Raw genomic sequence first — 16,327 nt, forward strand, 5'->3', positions numbered from 1 at the left:
ATAGTGTCTTTGATGCACAATTAAAAAATATTTTTTATGAAGTCCAATTTGTCTTTTTTTTTTTTTTTTTTTTGCTGTTGCTGCGCCTTTGGAGTCACGTCCAAGAAATTATTGCCAAATTCAGTGTCATGAACTCTTTGCACTCTGTTTATTTCTAAGTTTTATAGTGTTAGTTCTTATATTAGGTCTTTGATTCATTTTGAGTTAATTTTTATAAATAGTGTTAGATAAGGGTCCAACTTCATTCTTTTGCTTGTGGATATTCAGTTTTCCCATCATCAGTTGTTGAAGAGTCCTTTTCCCCATTGAAGATTCTTGGCACCTCTGTCAAAAATCATTTGACCATGTATGTGAGGGTTTATTTCTGGGCTCTCAATTCTTTTTCATTGGCCTGTATGTCTGTTTTTTGTGCCAGTACTTGTAGCTTTGTAGTAAGTTTTGAAATAAGGAAGTGTGAGCCCAGCAGCTTTGTTCTTGTTTCAAATTGTTTTGGCTATTCAACATTCCTTCAGATTCCATATGAATATTAAGATGAATATTCCAATTTCTGCAAAAAAAGGCACCGGGGTTTTTATAGGGATTGCATTTAGTCTGTAGATCACTCTGGGTGGTATTGACATCTTAATAATGTTGTCTTTCGATTCATGAATATGGAGTGTGTTTCCATTTATCTATGTCTATAAATTTTTTCAGCAATGTTTTATAGCTTTTATTTACAAGTCTTTCTCCTCCTTGGTTAAGTTAGTTCTTAAGTGTTTTATTCTTTTGAAAAATATTTTATTTATTGATTTTAGAGGGGAATGAGAGAGAGAGAGAGAGAGAGAGAGAGAGAAGGAATGAAAAGCATTTGCATGTGTCTTGACTGGGCAAGCCCAGGGTTTCGAACCGGTGATCTTAGTGCTCCAGATTACTGCTCTATCTACTGCACCACCACAGTTCAGGCAGTATTTTCTTTTTTTGATGTTATTATAAATGGAATTGTTTTCTTAACTTCTTTTTCATATTATTCATTGTTAGTGTACAAAAATGCAACCAATTTTTGTGTGTTGACTTTATATCTTGCTTCTTTGCTGAACTAATTTATTAGTTCTAACAATTTCTTTGTGTGTGTAGAATCTTTAGGGTTTTCTATATATAAGATCATGTCATCTGCAAGATTATTTTACTTTTTCAATTTGAATGGTTTTTATTTCTTATTCTTGTCTAATTGCTCTGGCTATAACTTATAGTACTATCTGAATACAATTGGTGAAAGTAGGCATCCCTGTCTTGTTCCTTATCTTAAAAAAAAAACCATTTCAGTCTTTCATTTCCTATGGGGTTTTCCATATATGGCTTTTATTATGTTGAGGTAATTTTTTTTCTACTCTTACTTTGTTAAGTGTTGTTTTTTTTTTGTTTTTTGTTTTTTTTCTTTCATTTTTCTGAAGCTGGAAACAGGGAGAGACAGTCAGACAGACTCCCGCATGCGCCCGACCGGGATCCACCAGGCACGCCCACCAGGGGCAACGCTCTGCCCACCAGGGGGCGATGCTCTGCCCATCCTGGGCGTCGCCATATTGCGACCAGAGCCACTCTAGCGCCTGAGGCAGAGAGAGGCCACAGAGCCATCCCCAGCGCCCGGGGCCATCTTTGCTCCAATGGAGCCTCGGCTGCGGGAGGGGAAGAGAGAGACAGAGAGGAAAACGCGGCGGAGGGGTGGAGAAGCAAATGGGCGCTTCTCCTGTGTGCCCTGGCCAGGAATCGAACCCGGGTCCTCCGCACGCTAGGCCGATGCTCTACCGCTGAGCCAACCAGCCAGGGCCTTGTTTTTTTTTTTTAATCATGAAAGGGTGTTGAATTTTGTCAAATGTGTTTTCTGAATCAACTGAGATGATTATGAGTTTTTCCTTTATTTTATTAATGCGGTGTTTAACCACTGATTGATTTTTATATATTGAACCATCCTTGCATACCAGGAATAAATCCCACTTGTTCATAGTGTATAATCCTTTTAATATGTTGCCTAATTCAGTTTGTAACCTCCTCCTTTGTTGTTTGTTTCTGCTTTCTGCCTTCGTTTGGGTCATCTGAACCTTTTTTAACATCCCATTTTAGTTTATCTATTTGATTTTGATTATATCTCTTTATGTGATTGTTTTAGTAGTTACTGTAGGGATTGCAAATAATACACTTAACTTTTTAAAGTCTACTTAGAACTGATATTTTACCATTTCACTTGGAATGTAGAAAATTTAATACCTCATAAGTCCTTTTACTTCCCATTATGCTAGAGTTGCTTTATGTATTATATCTACATATATTGAAAACACCACCAGAAAATATTCTAATTTTCCCTTTCAGCTTTAAAATACATTTCAAAGAATACAAGAGGAGAAGACTAGTATTTTATATTTACTTAGATATTTACCATTTCTATTTTTTCTTCATTCTTGATATTTCAATTTCCCTTTTGGTATCATTTTTCTTCTATCCAGAGAGCTTTCATTAACAATTATTTTAGAGCTTGTTTGCTGACAACAAATTTTTAGCTTTCCTTCATCTGTGAACGCCTTTATTTTGCCCACATTTCCAAAGAATATTTTTGGTGAATACAGAATTCAGAATTGACACTTTTTTCAGCATCAAAAAATGTTGTGAGAATTCCTTTTGGCCTTTATGGTTTCTTATAAGAAATCTGCAGTCATTTAAATTGTTTCTGTATGAGTAATACATCATTTTTTTATGGCTGTTTTCAAGAACATTTTGTCTTTAGTTTTTAGCAGTTTAAACACAAAGTGTTTGGGTATGGATTTCTTTAGGATTTTCTTGGTTTCTTGGATTTTTAGTTTTATGTCTTTTATCTAATTTAGGAAGTTTCAGCCATTATTTTTTCACATATTTGCAGCACTGTACTCTCTCTTTTCCTTGGGGACTCACATGAATGTCAGATCTCCTGTTAACGTCCCACAGATCTTTGAGGCTTTCTTCATTTTTAACATTTCTTCTGTATAGTGTTCAGATCTGGTCATTTTCATTGATCTGTATTCAAGTTCATTGTTTCATGTTATCTCTATTCTATTATTCAGATAGCAGAGATATTTGCCATTATATTTTTTATTTCCATTTGGTTCTTCTTTATATCTTTATTTTTTTGCTGAGACTCTCTATTTTAACATTCGCTGCAAGAGTATTAGTGATTGCTTATTAGAGCATTTTCATCATAGCTACTTTAAAGTCTTTGTCAGATAATTCCAATAACTGTATAAACTCAACATTGGTGTCTGTGGCTTGTCTCTTCCCATCCAAAGTGAGCTTTTTCTGATTAGTCATATGCTGAGTAATTTTACATTGTATTCTGCGCATTTTGAATACTATGTTTTAAGGCTCTGGATCTTGTTTAACTTATATGGAGAATATTTATGTTTTTGGTTTAACATATATGATCAATCTGGTTAACTTCAAGTGGCAATTTACAATCCATCTTCTATAGGCTACGGTTCCAGTACAAATTCAGTTCTCAAAATTCTTTGTATTGTTTTATGGCTCTGTCCCAAATATGTACCACCAAGCGGTCACTGTGGGGTTGAAGCAGTGATTTATCTGTTCAGCTCTCAAAGTCTTTTGTATGCTAACAAGAATCAGATTTATACCGTGTAGCTCAAGGGTGAGAGCCCTGGGTTTCATAAACACCTTTACTGGGTCATTTCCCCAAGCTCCACCTCCATAATCTCTCAGGTACTTTCCAGATCCCTGAAGCTCTCCTCTTTGGTTCTCTTGCCAGAACTTGGAACTCTAGCTGCTCTGTTCTGTTGTACTGTGTCACATATTTCCTCAGTTGGCCCTTATATTGGGAGAGCAGAGAGAGGGATAAAAAGGAACAGGGGTTTGTTCCATCCTCCCGCAATTATAGCTCTACCAAAGAGGAAGGTTTCCTTCCCTTAAAGTGTTGGATCTTATGGGTTCTCATGGGTTGTCACAGCCATTGCAACTACATATTATGTGGCGGCTGGGGCACAGAAGAAGGGAGGTAAGAGAAAATAAGATGGAGCACTTCTTTACTCTCTGAAGCATTAGAAGTTCCTTGATCCTTTGCTTGTTGACTAAAAAACAATTTCAACTAGGTGTTTTATCACCAAAAAGGATTTATTTGGGGAAAATGAAAAAGGTTGCAAAACAATCCATGCAGATATGGCAAGTCATGTGTGCACACTGCAGAGCATGCCAAGGTGAAGAATTATATGTAGAAGGAAAAGGAATTTAAGGGGATGAACAGTTACAAGCATAGAGCTTTACTATTAAAACAGAGTTCTTCCTGTAGGGTTCTTGTCCCAACTTCCATAAACCCATATTTGCTTGAAATCTCAGTCATAATCATTATGAAGCCAAAGCTAGAGCCAGGGCTCTGTCAGCTCAACAGTGCTCACTTCTGGGTTAGTGGATGCTTTGAGTTCAGATCATGAGATACTGATGGGAAAAAATATGTGAACTGACCACAGGTAAGATTCAGTGATATGTATTTTGAATTCTGATGTTCTTCCTTCATCTCCGACAATTTACTTCTCAGACTCTTCAAATCATCCTCCACATGTTTGGTTCCAGGATTTATAGCTGTAGGCAGAGGGAGAGAAAAAGTAAAAAGTACTTACTTCATTTCACATGGAACTGGGGCCCAACATGGTTACATTTATATACCATATGAATATAGTACCTATTCAAAATTTGAATCTAATAAACAGTGGAGTAACTTTAAAAAGAAAAAACACTTTATGCACAACTTGTGCATGCTGTTATACCAATAGGCATTGTGAGCACTGAAAGAAGGCGATAGGAGATACCTCTTCTGAGTGGGCAAGAGGTATAAAGGGTCATACCCAACTCTACAGTCCTGAGATAGCTTCGCCTTCCCTTCATGGGTAGAAAGCATTTCCAGCCTCTTAAGCACAGGTGATTAATTAGTAGAGACATTGACTAGGTCTGGGCCTTGGGGTATTCCTAGCCTCAGCCACTTCCAGAGGTTGAAGCTTGCAGAATGTGGACACTGCAGACCTCGGGAGGGGACATGTGTTTTCTTAGTACATGGTAAGGTTGAAGTTCCCCTGACTCCTGTGGGGAAGTTGTTAATCCAGAGACATAAGGGTTAAGCCAGTGATCACATTTCCTAAGAGGCATCTTCCATAGCCGGGCTGCATGAGGTCACACAGCTCCTTCACTGCAGGAGAGGTGAGAAGTAGCAGAACTGTCCCCAGAGAAGCCACAATTCAAGAATAAATTGCATTAAAAAATGAGCTGTGCTTCACTGAGCAGAATTAGTCCAGGGAAAAAAAGTAGTATTTAGAGGGCAAGAAGATAAGGTAGGACTGAGGAACTGACCCAGAACCCCTAGTCACAACCAGTCGAGACATCCACCCCAAAGTCTTTGACTTGCAAAGGGATCTACCTTTCTCTGCAAGCCAGAGCTGAACAAAGATCTCTAGTGTTTGGTTTCCTGAAGAGTTACTTTGTCGTTATTTTAAAAAATATGTCAGAGCACTCTCTGCTGTCTCTTCTTTTTTCTTTTTATTAAAATTTAGCAGTTTTGTGTGTGTGCGTGTGTGTTTTAGATTTTATTTATTCATTTTAGAGAGAGGAGACAGAGAGAGAGACAGAGAGAGAGAGAAAGGGGGAGGATCAGAAAGCATCAACTCCCATATGCGCCTTGACCAGGCAAGCCTGGGGTTTTGAACTGGCGACCTCAGCATTCCAGGTTGATGCTTTACCCACTGTGCCACCACAGGTCAGGTTCTCTGCTGTCTTTTCTTACTTACTGGCCTCTCTGTGTAGTTCAAGATCAATCTCATTAGGGAGTTAAGAACCTGGTTCCCAGAGTCAGGCAGACCTGGGTTCATATTTTAACTGTCACTATCAGTGACTTAGGCAAGTTATTTACATTTCTTAAGCCTTTGTTTCCACACCTCCAAGGTGGAAATCAGAACTGATATATAAGAATTCAGATTGGTAGAATAATATGAGGTATTACATGTAAAGCACTTATGTGCTTGACGAATAGTAGTTATCTCTATCAACATCTTCCTTCTCTTCCTCCTCCTCCTCATGATTATGATTATGATTATGATTATGATTATGATTATGAAGGCACCGCTTTCTTCTCTGGCCTACTTAGTGTTGGGAGGGCCTATGTTAGAAACACCACTGATTAAGCACCACCTGCCAATATTTGTTCTAGTTACAAAAGACAGCTCCTCACAACAGCCCTTTCCCTCAGGGTGAGCATGTGTTTACCAGGTGGGCTTTAGCTTCTTTGACCCCATTGGCCTTTTGCACTCCTTTCGAAGCTCAGAGATTGGTATGAAAACCCCACTGAGAAGCCAGTAGCATTTGGGGGTAGGGTAGATGGGAGGAAGAAGTTGGGGCATAACGAGGTCCCAGGAGGCTACAAGTCCTGGATGCTGGCGGCATCACTGAGCCCAAGTCTTTGGGTTCGCTGGGTGTTGGTCTCAGCTGGTCTGCTTTTCACCTTGCTCAGGTAGAGGCAAGGGGAAATCATGGTTTGGGTAAGCCAGGTAGCTCAGGGGTTAGCATCTGAGGGGCCTCCAGAATCATTAGAAGGTCTAGATTCTCAGCTGCTGAAAATTTTCATAAAACCATGCTAAACTCAAAAGTTAATTTGGTATTCCCTCAACAAAGGACTGATCTGTTCGCATAACTTTCCTAAATGCAGGCACTAAGATACATAGCACTATTTGACCTTTAGGGAATAATTAGCTTAAAACAGTTATAGCAAGTTTCTTCTTAGGCCCTGTAGTATTAGATAATATAACCATACTACTCAAAAACATTCTTTACTATCATTACTTCAAGTCAGCCAAATGTTGCAGAAACCTGTACAAAAACCTCGTGAATTCTTCCCACACTGCTCTGGCCACCTTGGTTATCAGTGGCCTGTGGTGCAGCTGGAAATCTGTCTCCACCCTCTCTTCTCCTTCAAGTGCCCAGAGACCAAAGACCTGTACACAACAGCTCCAAAAGTCACAGAGGCAGGTCACTCACACCTTGCTCTCCCATTCCCCAATAATCAGACCCTCAGTTTCTTTCATTTTTAAAACAGAATTATTACAGAAGGTAATGCATGTTCACTGTAGAAAATTTAAAATACACAGAAAAGCAAAAAGCAGAAAATACAATTCACAATTTTATCACCCAGAGATAACTACCATTAATACTTTGATGCCATCTACCTATCTTTCTATATACTTTAAAAAATAATAATCTTCTATTTTTGGACACTTAGGTGATCTTGAATGTCTTGCTAAACAATTTCTTGCTCTATGTTCTGCTAAAGAATTCCTGCTAACATTTTTGCTCACATTGTCTAAGATTACCTTAGGACAAATGTCATTTCTTTCCCTTTCTTTCTTTCTTTCTTTCTTTCTTTCTTTCTTTCTTTCTTTCTTTCTTTTATTAAGTAACAGACAGGGAGGCAGAGAGACAGACTTCCGCATGCGCCTGGACTGAGATCCACTCAGCAAGCCCAGTACCTGGCGATGCTCTGCCCATCTGGTACTCTTGTTCCACTGCTCAGCAACTGAGCTATTTTAATGCCTGAGGCAGGCCATGGAGCCATCCTCAGTGCCCAGGGCCAATTTGCTCCAATCAAACCCTGGCTGTGGGAGAAGAGAGAGATTAAGAGTGAAAAAGGGAGAGGGAGAGGGGTGAAGAAGCAGATGGTCCCTTCTCCTGTGTATCCTGACTGATAATCGAACCCAGGACATCCACACACTGGGCCAATGCTCTACCACTGAGCCAACCAACCAGGGCCAATAAATGTCATTTCAAAGCATGTTATTATTAAGTCAAAGAATTTGCATATTTTTAACACTTTTTATTCAAGTTGACCTCCAGAAAAATAGTTTTTTATTTATTCTCTTTTCAGTAATGCATGAGGTTGTTTGTTTCCTCGGACCCTTACTGGTCCCAGGCATTATAAGTTTTTTTTAGGTGGTAGCTTAATATATGGAAAATTTGTATTCCTTTGATTATTGGTAAAGTTAAACACGCTTTCCTAGGATTCATGGTCATTTGCATTTCTTCCTTGTGAGTTACCTGTTTATATCTGTTGTTCATTGGGTATTCTTCATTTTTTTCTTGTAGATTTGTAAAAATACTACATATAACAAGAAAATCAATTTTCTATCGATTATATAAGTTGCAAATATTTTCCTGAGATTGTTATGTGTATTTAATTTTATACCTTTTTGGGTCCATATTTCGACGCCAGATGCTCCCACAGCTGCATTCCCAGCCTGTAGGATCTCCTACCACTTCTTTCAGTCCCATCTGTAAATCATGCCATTAATAGCTCTGGATCAATTTTTTTTTTTCCATATTCAATCCAGGCATTCAACAAACATATGAGGCTCATTGGACATGTGCAGGCACTGGGGACAGGTGCTAAAGTGGATTATTTCCAGTCACAGTGCCTCCAGAGATGCTAAGGGGGAAAAAGTTGGTGCGAAACCATGGGGGTGAGAACCAGCATGTATTTAAGGAACACTTCCTGTGTGCAAAGGCATTTTGTCTACTGTCCCCCATACAACTCTCACAACTATTTTTACAGTTTATATTTAATATTATTTTGTATTGGTTTCAGGTTTACAGCGTAGTGGTTAGACAATCATATACTTTATAAAGTGTTCCCTGATATTTCCAATATCCACCTGGCACAAAGCATAGTTATTACAATATTATTGACCATCTTCTCAATGCTGTATCCTTTATATCTCTGTGACTATTCTGTAACTACCAGTTTGTATTTCTTAATGCCCTTACCTCTTTTACTCATCCCAATCCCCCTCCCCTCTGTGTCTGTGAGCCTATTTCAATTTTGTTTGTTATTTATTCTGTCTTTTAGGTTCCACATATTAGTGAAATCATATGATATTCCTCACAACTTTTGAGGTAGGTCTTTGTGATGGTGAATTTTATTTATCATCTTAACTGGGCCACAGGGTGTCCAGATATTTGTTTATACCTTACTCCTGGGTGTGTCTGTGAGAGTGTTTCTGGATGAGATTAATATTTAAAGCTGTAGACCGAGGGAAGCAGATTGCCCTTCCCACTGTGGTGGGCCTCATATGTTAAAGGCTTGACTAGAATAAAAGGCTAAGTAAGACAGAATTCTCTCTCTGCCTGGCTGTCTTTGAACCAGGACATGGGTCTCCTCCTGGCTTCAGAGTTGGACTCAGACTGGAACTTACAGCTTTGTCTTTCCCGGTTCTTAGGCCTTTGGGTTTTTTGTTTTGTTTTGTTTTTTGTTTTTGTTTTTGTTTTGTTTTGTTTTGAGAGAAAGGGAGAGAAAGAAAGGGAGAAAGAGAGAGAAGCATCAACTCATTGTTCCATTTAGTTGTGCCATTAATTGCTTTTCATATGTGCCTTTACCGGGGCTTGAACCAGTGACCTCGGGGTTGAGCTGGTGACTCCGGGATTAAACCAGTGACCTCAGCACTCCAGGGGACACTCCATCCACTGTGCCACCTGCAGGGAAAGCTTTTGGATTTTAATGGGAACTATACCGCTGGCTCTCCTGGGTCTGGACTACTCAGCTTCCACAATCACCACAGCCGATTTTTACAGTTAATTAATTTACAGTCACATGTAAGTATATTTATTTGTGTAATATATATATACACACACACACTAATATACTAGAAGTCATATCTGTAGGCAGCAGATGGACTCCGGCCGGCCCCGACGCCCGTGTTTGCTTGGCCACACAGGCTCTGGGCACAGTGTACTGCCACAGGGCTTGGGCCAGGCGGCCAAATGAGTGAGCCATGCAAATGCAGGCTTGGATCGTGCCTTTATTTAAAAGTTTGATGTTTTGTATTTTATAGATTTTTTTGCATTAAATTTTACTTTAAAAATATATTGCATTAAAATATTATTTCTCTTTAGTGTTGAATTTTTTACTTCCTCCTTCTCCCCTTAAATTTCATGCCCAAGTTGTACGTCACTTACCTCACCCTAAAGGGGAGCAACCTCCATCCTTGACAGAGACGTAGAGGCGGGGACCTGGGGAGGGGTGAGGTTGGTGAAGTGAGCGCACACTGGGGTCAGCACGGGGTTGGCCGCGGTTCCCATGGTGATTGTGCAGCTCCAGCAGCAGCTTGGCCTTTCTGTGCCTCCGGGCCTGTCAGCAGCAGGCCTGCTTCTCCCCTCCCAGGAGCAGGGCTGCAAGATGAGCGTGGTGCTCAACGTGCTCGTTCTTGGGGTTCTTTAGAAGACAGATGTTGCACAAAAATGCACACGATTCTGACGGCTGGTGATGATCAGCACTGTACATGACCTCAGTGTATATATCATTTATTTTAATTTTATTTTTTATTTTTTTATACAGAGACAGAGAGAGAGTCAGAGAGAGGGATAGACAGGGACAGACAGACAGGAACAGAGAGATGAGAAGCATCAATTATTAGTTTTTCATTGATGCATTGCGACACCTTAGTTTTTCATTGATTGCTTTCTTATATGTGCCTTGACCGTGGGTCTTCAGCAGACTGAGTAACTCCTTGCTCGAGCCAGCGACCTTGAGTCCAAGCTGGTGAGTTTTTGCTCAAACCAGATGAGTCCACGCTCAAGCTGGCGACCTCAGGGTCTCGAACCTGGGTCCTCCGCATTCCTATCCAATGCTCTATCCACTGCTCCACCGCCTGGTCAGGCTCATTTTGTTTAAAAGGCACACTTCCTTGCCAGCCCAGGTCCCCAGAAGGTAGGGGCAGTCAGGGTAGTGGGAGGAAAAGGCCTCCAAGTTCAGGCTGCATCCTCCACCTCAGAACAAGCCTTCTTGGAGAGGCCTGTGCATCTAAGAGGGGGTAGGGGGCCTGACTGGGGAGAGACCACTTTAGCTCTCTGACCTAAGAAACCTGCCTCACGGAGTGGGGACTGCCCAGTTCACCCAAGGCATCTGCATTCTCCAGCCACATTCTAACCATTCTCCCCTCTGAGACACTCCCACTCCCCTGCCTGGAAGGCAGCCTGACAGCTAAGCACGATCCTGCCCGCTCTGTCCACTCCAGCAGCCACATGACTGAGGAGAAATGGCAAGAAACTCACTCCTGAAACTGGGCCCAACTGATAGGGCCCAGTTCCTGGAATCATAGCACAGAGGGTGGGGGCCAGCCTTCCTGGGGCTTGGGCTCCCTCCTGCATGGCAGGGTTTCAAAGTCCACGCAGGCCCAGCTGGGCTGCCTACCTCCCACAGAAGAGGAAGGAAATCCAGGCCCCAGGGCTTTCTCCTCCCTCTTCCCTCCTCCCTCCCCCTCCTCCCTCTTCCTTCCCCCTCCTTCCTCCTCCCTCCTCCCTCCTTCCTCCTCCCTCCTCCCTCCTCCCCCTTCCTCTCTCCTTTTTCTTCCCTCCTTCCTCCTCCTTCCTTCTCCCTCCTCCCTCCCTCTCCTCCCTCCTCCTTCCTACCTCCTCCTTCCTCCTCTCTCCTTTTTCCTCCCTCCTCCCTCCTACCTCTTTCCTTCTCCCTCCTCCCTTCCCCTCCTTTCTCCTCCCTCCTCCTTCCTCCCTCCTCCCTCCTCCCTCTTCCCTCCCCCTCCTCTCTCTTCTCTCCTTCCTTTTCCCTCCTCCCTCCTCCCTCCCCCCTCCCCCTCCTCCCTCAGAGCCTTCCCTATCCCACAGACTGAGAAGGGCTGCCTGTTCCTGACTCCCTCGCACAGACCCTCCCCTCCCTTGGGACACATTTTGCCTTGGGTCACAATTGGTCATGCTCTCTCTTACCTTAGAGGGGCAGAATCTGGTCAGTGGGGAATTTATCTTGTTAAGCAATTGCTAATACTGTATATGCATTATCTTATTTGCTCCTCACCCTGGGAGCTAGGCACCAGGCACTATTATCATCAGGTTTGTACAGATGGGGAGACTGAGGCTTCCAAGGGTAAAATGACTTGCCCAAGGTTATATCAGTAGGTGGCCCGGTCAGGAGGTAAGATTGTCTGTTTGTTACCAAAGCCCGTGTGTCGACTCAACAAGCCAGGGGTTTCAGACAGCAAGGACGGCAGGACTAGGGCAGAAGTGCCGAGGACAGACAGGGAGCGGCAGGGTCTACACAGTAAGGTAGGAGTGTGTGTGTGTCTAGCCCACGGTGCCGTGTAGAAATGCAGGTCCACTGTGGCCAAATGGGTTTTTCAAGAAGAGCTTGAAACTCATATCTTTGGGTGAAATGTCCTGATTTTAAAATTCCAACAACTCATTTAAAATAAAAGCAAAACAAACAACCACTGTACAGGATAAATAACAGAAGTCCTTGGGTCAGAGATAGCCCCTGAGCTAGTAGTTTGCAACCTCCATTCCACACAGCTGTTCCCCACTGTGCTCTGCATTTAAGGCTTGTTACAGTAAATGGAAAGCAAACCAGCCTTTTCACAGGGGAGAAAAGGTACAATTTCAAATATCCCTACGGATGCATAACCTCAAACAGTGCAGGACTAATGCGCTGTCTGCTGGGACAGCAGATAGACAGTCAGATGCATGTATAGACCAGGCTGGTATATTTATCAGACACTCTGAAATGAATCCTTATTATCTATGGTGAGACCACATCTGGGAGGGAGGACGTATTAACACAGCACTTGACCATGCAACAACTGGGCCTCTCTGAACTGTCCTCTGTTTCCCTTTCTCTCACCTGTGTGAGCATTCCAAGACCAGGGGCCTCCGCAACCCTCTCTCTGTCTCATCTTCCAGAAAGAAGAACTCTCGGACCCTCTTATGGGTTTGACTCACTTCTACACCTCAGCCAGGCCTTAAGCCAGTTCACTGTTTTTCTCTCGGAATCAGCCTGCCCAACCTCCAGCTGGCCTCATTCAGTCACATACACTATCATTCTTCTGCCTGGGCAGTTCCCAACCCCAGCCTCATTCCTGAATCTTGACTCTTTCCCTCCTTCATCAAACAGCCTCAACCCCTTAGCCAACGGCTCATTCCACCTCTCATCATGTCATACCTGGCCATTGCTATATGCTCTTAACTGATGTAAGCAGCATAATATTTGGAGATATTAACTGGGGTTTTATCTCTATTCCTTTTTTTCTCCCCTGTAATCCTCCCAAGTTCAAACTAGATTGTAGGCATCCATCCATTGTTTCAAGAGAGGGTTGTTAGAGCTTAACAAAGCCATCAAGTTCAAATCAAAAGCCAGTGATCAGGCTTGAGAACCAGGCGCTCATACTCTTCTTGCCCAAGAGATAAACATCCCCTATGCCAGGAGTTGGGGAAGGTGTGGAGAAACTGCTGGGTTCCTATGGAAAACGCGGTGCCTTCCTCTCACACCCAGGCTGAGCCCGAAATAGATTTGGGGGGTTATTTCAGAGTAGAGGAAACATGTCTGACTTGCCAGGAGGGAGCCCAGCACAGACCAGGTGCTGGGGAAAGAAATGGCTACATAGGGTGTTAGAAGATAAGACCTCGAAATGTTCTTCCACAGTCTCGTGTGGCTGCCAGTAGGTGTGGGAGAGCAGCCAGGTTTTTTTTAAGGCCAACTGACAAAGGCCCTCTGGATGGAGGCGAAGGAGGCCAACACAGCTGCAACCTCCATGACTCAATGGCTGAGGACCTGCGGGGAGGAGGGGTGTCTCAGCAGGGGCTGAGAAAGCAAGGAAGATATTAGGCAAGTGATGACCAGGAAATTGACTTCCATTCCAAGCACTCCCTGCACCCACCATGGTAGCCATGCCCCAAGACACTGGAATTCAGACACAATTTAAGGATGGGGGGGGGGGGGGGACAAAATCTCAGTTGACAAAGATTATGAAATCCATGCCCCACCAACCGGAGAATAAACTCTACAATAAGAATTGTAAAAAAATAAATTTGTATTTCTTAGGATCTGAGCTTGTGTCCTTAAATTCATATGTTCCTTGTCTCTGTTCTCTCCATATTCCAAACTATTCCTTTTTCTGCAACTGGAATATTACTCAAGTATCACTTCATACTTTGATAGGTTCAAGATTAATTACTGAATGGCTACACTAAGTCAGGAGCTGTGTTAGGGGATTAAGAACCTTGAATGGAGTTTAATAAAAAGATATAAATAACATTACACTGAGATGCCATTTTTAAAACAAAAATCCAAAAGTTTGACAGCATACTCTGTTAGGGAGGCTGTGAAGAATAAACCACTCAATAAACTCTAATTGGAAACACAAAATGGCACACCCCTATGGGCGGAGACTTGGCAATATCTAGAAAAATTTTGTATGGATTTGCCCTTTGAACAACCTATCCCACTTATAAGAATCTATACCCAGGAAATGTTGGAAAAGTATGAAGAGATGTATACATGAGACTATTATTAATTGCAACATTATTTATATTAGCAAAGAATTGGAAGCAACTCAAATGCCTATCAATAGGGGACTGATTAAGTAAATTGTGGAGTTTATTATTATTAAAATACACAATAGATTACGATATAGCTTTAAAAAGGAATAAGAGATATTTCTACATGCTACTGTGGAATAATCTCTAGAACATATTAATAAATGGGAAAAAGGGTACAAAATACTAAGTACAGTATGTTATATTTTATCTGAGAAAGGGGAGATTATTTTTATATACATATATCACTTACATACTTTTAAAATGCAAAATAACAACAAATAATAATGATTGCTTATAGATGAGAATGGAAACAAAATGGAGGACAGAGATAAAAGCAAAACTCTTCTGACTACACCTCATTTTATAGATTTTACCTTGGAACAATGGAGCTATATAATATAATTATTAAAAATATCAAGTAGGAAAATGCAATCCTTAAAAATTGAAAGTAAATAAAACAAGCCTGTATGTCAATTTGGTGGCTTAATTACAAATGACTTTACAATACACTATTTTTTTTTTTTAACCAGAGAAACAGAGAGAGGGACAGACAAACAGGAAAGGAGAGAGATGAGAAGCATCAATTCTTTGTTGCGGCACTTCAGTTGTTCATTGATTGCTTTCTCATATCTGCCTGGGGGGGGGCTACACACAAGTCAGTGACCTTGAGCTTCAAGCCAGTGTCCTTTGGGCTCAAGCCAGCAACCATGGGGTCATGTCTATAATCTTATGCTCAAGCCAACAACCATGGGGTCATGTTTATGATTCCATGCTCAAGCCAGCAACTTCACACTCAAGCTGGTAATCCCTTCTTCAAGCCGGATGAGCCCATGTTTAAGCAGGAGACCTTGGGGTTTCGAACCTGGGTCCTCTGTGTCCCAGGAAGAGATTCTATCTACTGCACCACCACCTGGTTAGGCTATAACACACTAATTTTATCATACAGCTCTAATAAGATATAGCCTAAAATTTTTTTAAACCCTAAATAGAAATATTAAACTGTTTTTTAGTAATTATGTTGCTAATAATATTTCTACTGTTATTCTGAAATGTATATAACAAGGTAAAGAAAATAGGTCATTTAGGATTCAAGATTTTCAGAATAAGAAAAGATATAAATATAAAAATAAATAAATTAAGTTTTAAATTTGAATTGGAAATCTCAAAAGAAACAAAAAAACCTGTTTCCCTCTGTGTATGCTGAAAAGACCTAGAGATAATAAACTACCGAGAGGTAATGAGCACCCCTAGGACCCAGATAGTTGCCTCTAAATACAATTTTCCACTAGAAGGAACCAGAACTCTTTGTAAATGGTAGCTTTCGTGTCTGGGGCAGAAAATGTACAAGATGAGACTGGAAAACAAGAAAGATATTATGGATTGTTGAGATCTTTCAAAAAAGACCCAGAAGCCACTAACAAACTATGGGATAATCTGAGCATAAAAATGTGTAGAAATTGCAATAGGTTTAAACATAGCAAAAATATTAAAAGGCACAAATTCATAATAATAAACTAATTGGTCACCTTTGGAGTATGCTGGGGAACTAACTCATGATTTCAAAAACTTATCAAAAAAGAATTAAACATTTATTCTGTCTTCTCAGGTTGCTGAATAGTTGATGTGGGAAAGGTCTTTATAGAAGAATTCTAGTCTATAAATAAAGAAGAATCCGAATATCACCATTTCGTAGCTCCCAATGTTAGAATGGGAGTAGGCAATATCAATGGCTGCTATCCCAGTATACTTTCTCAATAGACTGCTAACACCATTAAGTGAAACATCATAATGAATGAATCAGGCTGATACTATGTAAATCCAATGATTAATCTTAAAAGAAGACAAAAAGAAAAATGACCAAATATGTATGTCTCCTGTGGTGATGCACTTCGAAGCACACAACACCACTTATTTGCTCCAGAAAATGAACTGACATCTTATCAAGCCTTAAGATCCTGCCACAGTT

This window comes from Saccopteryx leptura, chromosome 3 (assembly GCF_036850995.1).
Source record: "Saccopteryx leptura isolate mSacLep1 chromosome 3, mSacLep1_pri_phased_curated, whole genome shotgun sequence".
NCBI classification, from domain to species: domain Eukaryota; kingdom Metazoa; phylum Chordata; class Mammalia; order Chiroptera; family Emballonuridae; genus Saccopteryx; species Saccopteryx leptura.